Genomic DNA, 10,000 nt, shown 5'->3' with positions numbered 1-10,000 from the left:
CTGTAAGCGAAGACTGCCGCAAAGAGAGGGCTATTTAGAGATCAGCCAATCTAATCGCCAGTACATTATATAAGTAGGAAAGAAAACCCAAAAGCTTAAAGCACCTGGTATTCCTAGCCGGTCTCTCATCCAAGTACTAACCAGACCTAAGCCTGCTAAGATTCAGAGATTGGGCATTGACTCTTTTTTTTTTGGCAAAATTATTATATAATTTGTGAAATTTTCCAAAAAGTTTAAAGCACCTGGTATTCCCAGGCAGTGTCCCATCCATATACTAACCAGGCCCAAACCTGCTAATATTCAGAAATCGGGCATTGACTCTATTTTTTGGCAAAATTATTATATACTGAGTGAAAATTTTCCAAAAAGTTTAAAGCACCTGGTATTCCCAGGCAGTCTCCCATCCATGTACTAACCAGACCCAAACCTGCTAATATTCAGAGACCGGCATTGACTCTATTTTTTGGCAAAATTATTATATACTAAGTGAAAAATTTCCAAAAAGCTTACAGCACCTGGTATTCCCAGGCGGTCTCCCATCCAAGTACTATCCAGACCTAAGCCTGCTAAGATTCAGAGATTGGGCATTGACTCTTTTTTTTTTGGCAAGATTATTATATAATTTGTGAAATTTTCCAAAAAGTTTAAAGCACCTGGTATTCCCAGGCAGTGTCCCATCCATGTACTAACCAGGCCCAAACCTGCTAATATTCAGAAATCGGGCATTGACTCTATTTTTTGGCAAAATTATTATATACTAAGTGAAAATTTTCCAAAAAGTTTAAAGCACCTGGTATTCCCAGGCAGTCTCCCATCCATGTACTAACCAGACCCAAACCTGCTAATATTCAGAGACCGGCATTGACTCTATTTTTTGGCAAAATTATTATATACTAAGTGAAAAATTTCCATAAAGCTTACAACACCTGGTATTCCCAGGCGGTCTCCCATCCAAGTACTAACCAGGCCCAAACCTGCTTAGCTTCCGAGATCAGACAAGATAGGGCATAGCCAGGTTGGTATGGCCGTAAGCGAAGACTGCTGCAAAGAGAGGGCTATTTAGAGATCAGCCAATCTAATCGCCAGTACATTATATAAGTAGGAAAGAAAACCCAAAATCTTAAAGCACCTGGTATTCCTAGCCGGTCTCTCATCCAAGTACTAACCAGACCTAAGCCTGCTAAGATTCAGAGATTGGGCATTGACTCTTTTTTTTTTGGCAAAATTATTATATAATTTGTGAAATTTTCCAAAAAGTTTAAAGCACCTGGTATTCCCAGGCAGTGTCCCATCCATGTACTAACCAGGCCCAAACCTGCTAATATTCAGAAATCGGGCATTGACTCTATTTTTTGGCAAAATTATTATATACTAAGTGAAAATTTTCCAAAAAGTTTAAAGCACCTGGTATTCCCAGGCAGTCTCCCATCCATGTACTAACCAGACCCAAACCTGCTAATATTCAGAGACCGGCATTGACTCTATTTTTTGGCAAAATTATTATATACTAAGTGAAAAATTTCCAAAAAGCTTACAGCACCTGGTATTCCCTGGCGGTCTCCCATCCAAGTACTATCCAGACCTAAGCCTGCTAAGATTCAGAGATTGGGCATTGACTCTTTTTTTTTTTGGCAAAATTATTATATAATTTGTGAAATTTTCCAAAAAGTTTAAAGCACCTGGTATTCCCAGGCAGTGTCCCATCCATTTGCAAAATTATTATATACTAAGTGAAAAATTTCCAAAAAGCTTACAGCACCTGGTATTCCCAGGCGGTCTCCCATCCAAGTACTAACCAGACCTAAGCCTGCTAAGATTCAGAGATTGGGCATTGACTCTTTTTTTTTTTTTGGCAAAATTATTATATAATTTGTGAAATTTTCCAAAAAGTTTAAAGCACCTGGTATTCCCAGGCAGTGTCCCATCCATGTACTAACCAGGCCCAAACCTGCTAATATTCAGAAATCGGGCATTGACTCTATTTTTTGGCAAAATTATTATATACTAAGTGAAAATTTTCCAAAAAGTTTAAAGCACCTGGTATTCCCAGGCAGTCTCCCATCCATGTACTAACCAGACCCAAACCTGCTAATATTCAGAGACCGGCATTGACTCTATTTTTTGGCAAAATTATTATATACTAAGTGAAAAATTTCCATAAAGCTTACAACACCTGGTATTCCCAGGCGGTCTCCCATCCAAGTACTAACCAGGCCCAAACCTGCTTAGCTTCCGAGATCAGACAAGATAGGGCATAGCCAGGTTGGTATGGCCGTAAGCGAAGACTGCCGCAAAGAGAGGGCTATTTAGAGATCAGCCAATCTAATCGCCAGTACATTATATAAGTAGGAAAGAAAACCCAAAATCTTAAAGCACCTGGTATTCCTAGCCGGTCTCTCATCCAAGTACTAACCAGACCTAAGCCTGCTAAGATTCAGAGATTGGGCATTGACTCTTTTTTTTTTGGCAAAATTATTATATAATTTGTGAAATTTTCCAAAAAGTTTAAAGCACCTGGTATTCCCAGGCAGTGTCCCATCCATGTACTAACTAGGCCCAAACCTGCTAATATTCAGAAATCGGGCATTGACTCTATTTTTTGGCAAAATTATTATATACTAAGTGAAAATTTTCCAAAAAGTTTAAAGCACCTGGTATTCCCAGGCAGTCTCCCATCCATGTACTAACCAGACCCAAACCTGCTAATATTCAGAGACCGGCATTGACTCTATTTTTTGGCAAAATTATTATATACTAAGTGAAAAATTTCCAAAAAGCTTACAGCACCTGGTATTCCCAGGCGGTCTCCCATCCAAGTACTAACCAGGCCCAAACCTGCTTAGCTTCCGAGATCAGACGAGATAGGGCATAGCCAGGTTGGTATGGCCGTAAGCGAAGACTGCCGCAAAGAGAGGGCTATTTAGAGATCAGCCAATCTAATCGCCAGTACATTATATAAGTAGGAAAGAAAACCCAAAATCTTAAAGCACCTGGTATTCCTAGCCGGTCTCTCATCCAAGTACTAACCAGACCTAAGCCTGCTAAGATTCAGAGATTGGGCATTGACTCTTTTTTTTTTGGCAAAATTATTATATAATTTGTGAAATTTTCCAAAAAGTTTAAAGCACCTGGTATTCCCAGGCAGTGTCCCATCCATGTACTAACCAGGCCCAAACCTGCTAATATTCAGAAATCGGGCATTGACTCTATTTTTTGGCAAAATTATTATATACTAAGTGAAAATTTTCCAAAAAGTTTAAAGCACCTGGTATTCCCAGGCAGTCTCCCATCCATGTACTAACCAGACCCAAACCTGCTAATATTCAGAGACCGGCATTGACTCTATTTTTTGGCAAAATTATTATATACTAAGTGAAAAATTTCCATAATGCTTACAACACCTGATATTCCCAGGCGGTCTCCCATCCAAGTACTAACCAGGCCCAAACCTGCTTAGCTTCCGAGATCAGACAAGATAGGGCATAGCCAGGTTGGTATGGCCGTAAGCGAAGACTGCCGCAAAGAGAGGGCTATTTAGAGATCAGCCAATCTAATCGCCAGTACATTATATAAGTAGGAAAGAAAACCCAAAATCTTAAAGCACCTGGTATTCCTAGCCGGTCTCTCATCCAAGTACTAACCAGACCTAAGCCTGCTAAGATTCAGAGATTGGGCATTGACTCTTTTTTTTTTTTTTTATGCAAAATTATTATATAATTTGTGAAATTTTCCAAAACGTTTAAAGCACCTGGTATTCCCAGGCAGTGTCCCATCCATGTACTAACCAGGCCCAAACCTGCTAATATTCAGAAATCGGGCATTGACTCTATTTTTTGGCAAAATTATTATATACTAAGTGAAAATTTTCCAAAAAGTTTAAAGCACCTGGTATTCCCAGGCAGTCTCCCATCCATGTACTAACCAGACCCAAACCTGCTAATATTCAGAGACCGGCATTGACTCTATTTTTTGGCAAAATTATTATATACTAAGTGAAAAATTTCCAAAAAGCTTACAGCACCTGGTATTCCCTGGCGGTCTCCCATCCAAGTACTATCCAGACCTAAGCCTGCTAAGATTCAGAGATTGGGCATTGACTCTTTTTTTTTTGGCAAAATTATTATATAATTTGTGAAATTTTCCATAAAGTTTAAAGCACCTGGTATTCCCAGGCAGTGTCCCATCCATTTGCAAAATTATTATATACTAAGTGAAAAATTTCCAAAAAGCTTACAGCACCTGGTATTCCCAGGCGGTCTCCCATCCAAGTACTAACCAGACCTAAGCCTGCTAAGATTCAGAGATTGGGCATTGACCCTTTTTTTTTTGGCAAAATTATTATATAATTTGTGAAATTTTCCAAAAAGTTTAAAGCACCTGGTATTCCCAGGCAGTGTCCCATCCATGTACTAACCAGGCCCAAACCTGCTAATATTCAGAAATCGGGCATTGACTCTATTTTTGGCAAAATTATTATATACTAAGTGAAAATTTTCCAAAAAGTTTAAAGCACCTGGTATTCCCAGGCAGTCTCCCATCCATGTACTAACCAGACCCAAACCTGCTAATATTCAGAGACCGGCATTGACTCTATTTTTTGGCAAAATTATTATATACTAAGTGAAAAATTTCCATAAAGCTTACAACACCTGGTATTCCCAGGCGGTCTCCCATCCAAGTACTAACCAGGCCCAAACCTGCTTAGCTTCCGAGATCAGACAAGATAGGGCATAGCCAGGTTGGTATGGCCGTAAGCGAAGACTGCCGCAAAGAGAGGGCTATTTAGAGATCAGCCAATCTAATCGCCAGTACATTATATAAGTAGGCAAGAAAACCCAAAATCTTAAAGCACCTGGTATTCCTAGCCGGTCTCTCATCCAAGTACTAACCAGACCTAAGCCTGCTAAGATTCAGAGATTGGGCATTGACTCTTTTTTTTTTTTTATGCAAAATTATTATATAATTTGTGAAATTTTCCAAAAAGTTTAAAGCACCTGGTATTCCCAGGCAGTGTCCCATCCATGTACTAACCAGGCCCAAACCTGCTAATATTCAGAAATCGGGCATTGACTCTATTTTTTGGCAAAATTATTATATACTAAGTGAAAATTTTCCAAAAAGTTTAAAGCACCTGGTATTCCCCAGGCAGTCTCCCATCCATGTACTAACCAGACCCAAACCTGCTAATATTCAGAGACCGGCATTGACTCTATTTTTTGGCAAAATTATTATATACTAAGTGAAAAATTTCCAAAAAGCTTACAGCACCTGGTATTCCCAGGCGGTCTCCCATCCAAGTACTAACCAGAACCTAAGCCTGCTAAGATTCAGAGATTGGGCATTGACTCTTTTTTTTTTTTGGCAAAGATTATTATATAATTTGTGAAATTTTCCAAAAAGTTTAAAGCACCTGGTATTCCCAGGCAGTGTCCCATCCATGTACTAACCAGGCCCAAACCTGCTAATATTCAGAAATCGGGCATTGACTCTATTTTTTGGCAAAATTATTATATACTAAGTGAAAATTTTCCAAAAAGTTTAAAGCACCTGGTATTCCCAGGCAGTCTCCCATCCATGTACTAACCAGACCCAAACCTGCTAATATTCAGAGACCGGGCATTGACTCTATTTTTGGCAAAATTATTATATACTAAGTGAAAAATTTCCATAAAAGCTTACAACACCTGGTATTCCCAGGCGGTCTCCCATCCAAGTACTAACCAGGCCCAAACCTGCTTAGCTTCCGAGATCAGACAAGATAGGGCATAGCCAGGTTGGGTATGGCCGTAAGCGAAGACTGCTGCAAAGAGAGGGCTATTTAGAGATCAGCCAATCTAATCGCCAGTACATTATATAAGTAGGTAAAGAAAACCCAAAATCTTAAAGCACCTGGTATTCCTAGCCGGTCTCTCATCCCAAGGTACTAACCAGACCTAAGCCTGCTAAGATTCAGAGATTGGGCATTGACTCTTTTTTTTTTGGGCAAAATTATTATATAATTTGTGAAATTTTCCAAAAAGTTTAAAGCACCTGGTATTCCCAGGCAGTGTCCCATCCATGTACTAACCAGGCCCAAACCTGCTAATATTCAGAAATCGGGCATTGACTCTATTGTTTTGGCAAAATTATTATATACTAAGTGAAAATTTTCCAAAAAGTTTAAAGCACCTGGTATTCCCAGGCAGTCTCCCATCCATGTACTAACCAGACCCAAACCTGCTAATATTCAGAGACCGCATTGACTCTATTTTTTGGCAAAATTATTATATACTAAGTGAAAAATTTCCAAAAAGCTTACAGCACCTGGTATTCCCTGGCGGTCTCCCATCCAAGTACTAATCCAGAACCTAAGCCTGCTAAGATTCAGAAGATTGGGCATTGACTCTTTTTTTTTTTGGCAAAATATTATATAATTTGTGAAATTTTCCAAAAAGTTTAAAGCACCTGGTATTCCCAGGCAGTGTCCCATCCATTTGCAAAATTAATTATATACTAAAGTGAAAAATTTTCCAAAAAGCTTACAGCACCTGGTATTCCCAGGCGGTCTCCCATCCAAGTACTAACCAGACCTAAGCCTGCTAAGATTCAGAGATTGGGCATTGATTCTTTTTTTTTTTTTTTGGCAAAATATTATATAATTTGTGAAAATTTTCCAAAAAGTTTAAAGCACCTGGTATTCCCCAGGCAGTGTCCCATCCATGTACTAACCAGGCCCAAACCTGCTAATATTCAGAAATCGGGCATTGACTCTATTTTTGGCAAAATTATTATATACTAAGTGAAAATATTTCCAAAAAGTTTAAAGCACCTGGTATTCCCAGGCAGTCTCCCATCCATGTACTAACCAGACCCAAACCTGCTAATATTCAGAGACCGGCATTGACTCTATTTTTTTGGCAAAATTATTATATACTAACTGAAAAATTTCCATAAAGCTTACAACCACCTGGTATTCCCAGGCGGTCTCCCATCCAAGTACTAACCAGGCCCAAACCTGCTTAGCTTCCGAGATCAGACAAGATCGGGCATAGCCAGGTTGGTATGGCCGTAAGCGAAGACTGCCGCAAAGAGAGGGCTATTTAGAGATCAGCCAATCTAATCGCCAGTACATTATATAGTAGGAAAGAAAACCCAAAAAGCTTGAAAGCACCTGGTATTCCTAGCCGGTCTCTCATCCAAGTACTAAACCAGACCTAAGCTGCTAAGATTCAGAGATTGGGCATTGACTCTTTTTTTATTGGCCAAAATTATTATATAATTTGTGAAAATTTTCCAAAAAGTTTAAAGCACCTGGTATTCCCAGGCAGTGTCCCATCCAATGTACTAACCAGGCCCAAACCTGCTAATATTCAGAAATCGGGCATTGACTCTATTTTTGGCAAAATTTATTATATACTAAGTGAAAATTTTCCAAAAAGTTTAAAGCACCTGGTATTCCCAGGCAGTCTCCCATCCATGTACTAACCAGACCCAAACCTGCTAATATTCAGAGACCGGCATTGACTCTATTTTTTGGCAAAATTATTATATACTAAGTGAAAAATTTCCAAAAAGCTTACAGCACCTGATATTCCCAGGCGGTCTCCCATCCAAGTACTAACCAGGCCCAAACCTGCTTAGCTTCCGAGATCAGACGAGATCGGGTATAGCCAGGTTGGTATGGCCGTAAGCGAAGACTGCCGCAAAGAGAGGGCTATTTAGAGATCAGCCAAATCTAATCGCCAGTACATTATATAAGTAGGAAAGAAAACCAAAAAGCTTAAAGCACCTGGTATTCCTAGCCGGTCTCTCATCCAAGTACTAACCAGAACCTAAGCCTGCTAAGATTCAGAGATTGGGGCATTGACTCTTTTTTTTTTTTTTTGCAAAATTATTTTAAATTTGTGAAATTTTCCAAAAATTTTAAAGCACCTGGTATTCCCAGGCAGTCTCCCATCCATGTACTAACCAGGCCCAAACCTGCTAATATTCAGAAATCGGGCATTGACTCTATTTTTTGGCAAAATTATTATATACTAAGTGAAAATTTTCCAAAAGTTTAAAGCACCTGGTATTCCCAGGCAGTCTCCCATCCATGTACTAACCAGACCCAAACCTGCTAATATTCAGAGACCGGCATTGACTCTATTTTTTGGCAAAATTATTATATACTAAGTGAAAAAATTTCCAAAAAGCTTACAGCACCTGGTATTCCAGGCGGTCTCCCATCCAAGTACTAACCAGGCCCAAACCTGCTTAGCTTCCGAGATCAGACGAGATCGGGCATAGCCAGGTTGGTATGGCCGTAAGCGAAGACTGCTGCAAAGAGAAGGCTATTTAGAGATCAGCCAATCTAATCGCCAGTACATTATATAAGTAGGAAAGAAAACCCAAAAGCTTAAAGCACCTGGTATTCCTAGCCGGTCTCTCATCCAAGTACTAACCAGACCTAAGCCTGCTAAGATTCAGAGATTGGGCATTGACTCTTTTTTTTTTTTTGCAAAATTATTATATAATTTGTGAAATTTTCCAAAAGTTTAAAGCACCTGGTATTCCCAGGCAGTCTCCCATCCATGTACTAACCAGGCCCAAACCTGCTAATATTCAGAAATCGGGCATTGACTCTATTTTTTGCAAATTATTATATACTAAGTGAAAATTTTCCAAAAAGTTTAAAGCACCTGGTATTCCCAGGCAGTCTCCCATCCATGTACTAACCAGACCCAAACCTGCTAATATTCAGAGACCGGCATTGACTCTATTTTTTTGGCAAAATTATTATATACTAAGTGAAAAATTTCCAAAAAGCTTACAGCACCTGGTATTCCCAGGCGGTCTCCCATCCAAGTACTAACCAGGCCCAAACCTGCTTAGCTTCCGAGATCAGACGAAGATCGGGCATAGCCAGGTTGGTATGGCCGTAAGCGAAGACTGCCGCAAAGAGAAGGCTATTTAGAGATCAGCCAATCTAATCGCCAGTACATTATATAAGTAGGAAAGAAAACCCAAAAGCTTAAAGCACCTGGTATTCCTAGCCGGTCTCTCATCCAAGTACTAACCAGACCTAAGCCTGCTAAGATTCAGAGATTGGGCATCGACTCTTTTTTTTTTTGGCAAAATTATTATATAATTTGTGAAATTTTCCAAAAAGTTTAAAGCACCTGGTATTCCCAGGCAGTCTCCCATCAATGTACTAACCAGGCCCAAACCTGCTAATATTCAGAAATCGAGCATTGACTCTATTTTTTGCCAAATTATTATATACTAAGTGAAAATTTTCCAAAAAGTTTAAAGCACCTGGTATTCCCAGGCAGTCTCCCATCCATGTACTAACCAGACCCAAACCTGCTAATATTCAGAAAGACCGGCATTGACTCTATTTTTTGGCAAAATTATTATATAGTAAGTGAAAATTTCCAAAAAGCTTACAGCACCTGGTGTTCCTAGGCGGTCTCTCATCCAAGTACTAACCAGATCTAAGCCTGCTAAGATTCAGAGATTGGGCATTGACTCTTTTTTTTTTGGCAAAATTATTATATAATTTGTGAAATTTTCCAAAAAGTTTTAAAGCACCTGGTATTCCCAGGCAGTGTCCCATCCATGTACTAACCAGACCCAAACCTGCTAATATTCAGAGATCGGCATTGACTCTATTTTTTGGCAAAATTATTATATACTAACTGAAAAATTTCCAAAAAGCTTACAGCACCTGGTATTCCCAGGCGGTCTCCCATCCAAGTACTAACCAGGCCCAAACCTGCTTAGCTTCCGAGATCAGACGAGATCGGGCATAGCCAGGTTGGTATGGCCGTAAGCGAAGACTGCCGCAAAGAGAAGGCTATTTAGAGATCAGCCAATCTAATCGCCAGTACATTATATAAGTAGGAAAGAAAACCCAAAAGCTTAAAGCACCTGGTATTCCTAGCCGGTCTCTCATCCAAGTACTAACCAGACCTAAGCCTGCTAAGATTTAGAGATTGGGCATTGACTCTTTTTTTATTGGCAAAATTATTATATAATT

General features: G+C 39.4%; 11 non-coding genes and 1 pseudogene across 11 annotated transcripts in view; all 12 read right to left on the bottom strand.

Annotated features, from left to right (window-relative positions):
* Positions 1-8, bottom strand: part of LOC113101470 (5S ribosomal RNA) — a 119-nt gene extending 111 nt beyond the window's left edge. The window contains exon 1 of the ribosomal RNA XR_003290130.1: positions 1-8. This exon is cut by the window's left edge and continues 111 nt beyond it. This is a non-coding gene — a ribosomal RNA (5S ribosomal RNA).
* A 906-nt stretch (positions 9-914) lies between these two features.
* Positions 915-1,033, bottom strand: LOC113101473 (5S ribosomal RNA). Its single transcript, XR_003290133.1, has one exon. It is a non-coding gene; the product is annotated as a 5S ribosomal RNA (ribosomal RNA).
* A 1,128-nt stretch (positions 1,034-2,161) lies between these two features.
* LOC113101472 (5S ribosomal RNA) lies at positions 2,162-2,280 on the bottom strand. Its single transcript, XR_003290132.1, has one exon. It is a non-coding gene; the product is annotated as a 5S ribosomal RNA (ribosomal RNA).
* Positions 2,281-2,775: 495 nt separating this feature from the next.
* LOC113101458 (5S ribosomal RNA) lies at positions 2,776-2,894 on the bottom strand. The gene has a single exon (XR_003290119.1). It is a non-coding gene; the product is annotated as a 5S ribosomal RNA (ribosomal RNA).
* Positions 2,895-3,389: 495 nt separating this feature from the next.
* Positions 3,390-3,508, bottom strand: LOC113101480 (5S ribosomal RNA). Its single transcript, XR_003290140.1, has one exon. It is a non-coding gene; the product is annotated as a 5S ribosomal RNA (ribosomal RNA).
* Positions 3,509-4,637: 1,129 nt separating this feature from the next.
* LOC113101471 (5S ribosomal RNA) lies at positions 4,638-4,756 on the bottom strand. Its single transcript, XR_003290131.1, has one exon. It is a non-coding gene; the product is annotated as a 5S ribosomal RNA (ribosomal RNA).
* A 916-nt stretch (positions 4,757-5,672) lies between these two features.
* Positions 5,673-5,792, bottom strand: LOC113101426 (uncharacterized; annotated as a pseudogene).
* A 1,141-nt stretch (positions 5,793-6,933) lies between these two features.
* On the bottom strand, positions 6,934-7,053 carry LOC113101460 (5S ribosomal RNA). The gene has a single exon (XR_003290121.1). It is a non-coding gene; the product is annotated as a 5S ribosomal RNA (ribosomal RNA).
* Positions 7,054-7,552: 499 nt separating this feature from the next.
* Positions 7,553-7,671, bottom strand: LOC113101422 (5S ribosomal RNA). Its single transcript, XR_003290087.1, has one exon. It is a non-coding gene; the product is annotated as a 5S ribosomal RNA (ribosomal RNA).
* Positions 7,672-8,172: 501 nt separating this feature from the next.
* Positions 8,173-8,290, bottom strand: LOC113101462 (5S ribosomal RNA). Its single transcript, XR_003290123.1, has one exon. It is a non-coding gene; the product is annotated as a 5S ribosomal RNA (ribosomal RNA).
* Positions 8,291-8,785: 495 nt separating this feature from the next.
* On the bottom strand, positions 8,786-8,905 carry LOC113101448 (5S ribosomal RNA). The gene has a single exon (XR_003290110.1). It is a non-coding gene; the product is annotated as a 5S ribosomal RNA (ribosomal RNA).
* A 771-nt stretch (positions 8,906-9,676) lies between these two features.
* LOC113101438 (5S ribosomal RNA) lies at positions 9,677-9,795 on the bottom strand. Its single transcript, XR_003290100.1, has one exon. It is a non-coding gene; the product is annotated as a 5S ribosomal RNA (ribosomal RNA).
* Between the last annotated feature and the right edge of the window lie 205 nt (positions 9,796-10,000).

The sequence above is a fragment of the Carassius auratus genome, unplaced genomic scaffold, assembly GCF_003368295.1.
Source record: "Carassius auratus strain Wakin unplaced genomic scaffold, ASM336829v1 scaf_tig00217603, whole genome shotgun sequence".
In the NCBI taxonomy this organism is placed as follows: Eukaryota; Metazoa; Chordata; class Actinopteri; order Cypriniformes; family Cyprinidae; genus Carassius; species Carassius auratus.
Note: the sequence above shows the minus strand (reverse complement) of the source record. Positions and strands in the feature narration are given on the sequence as shown.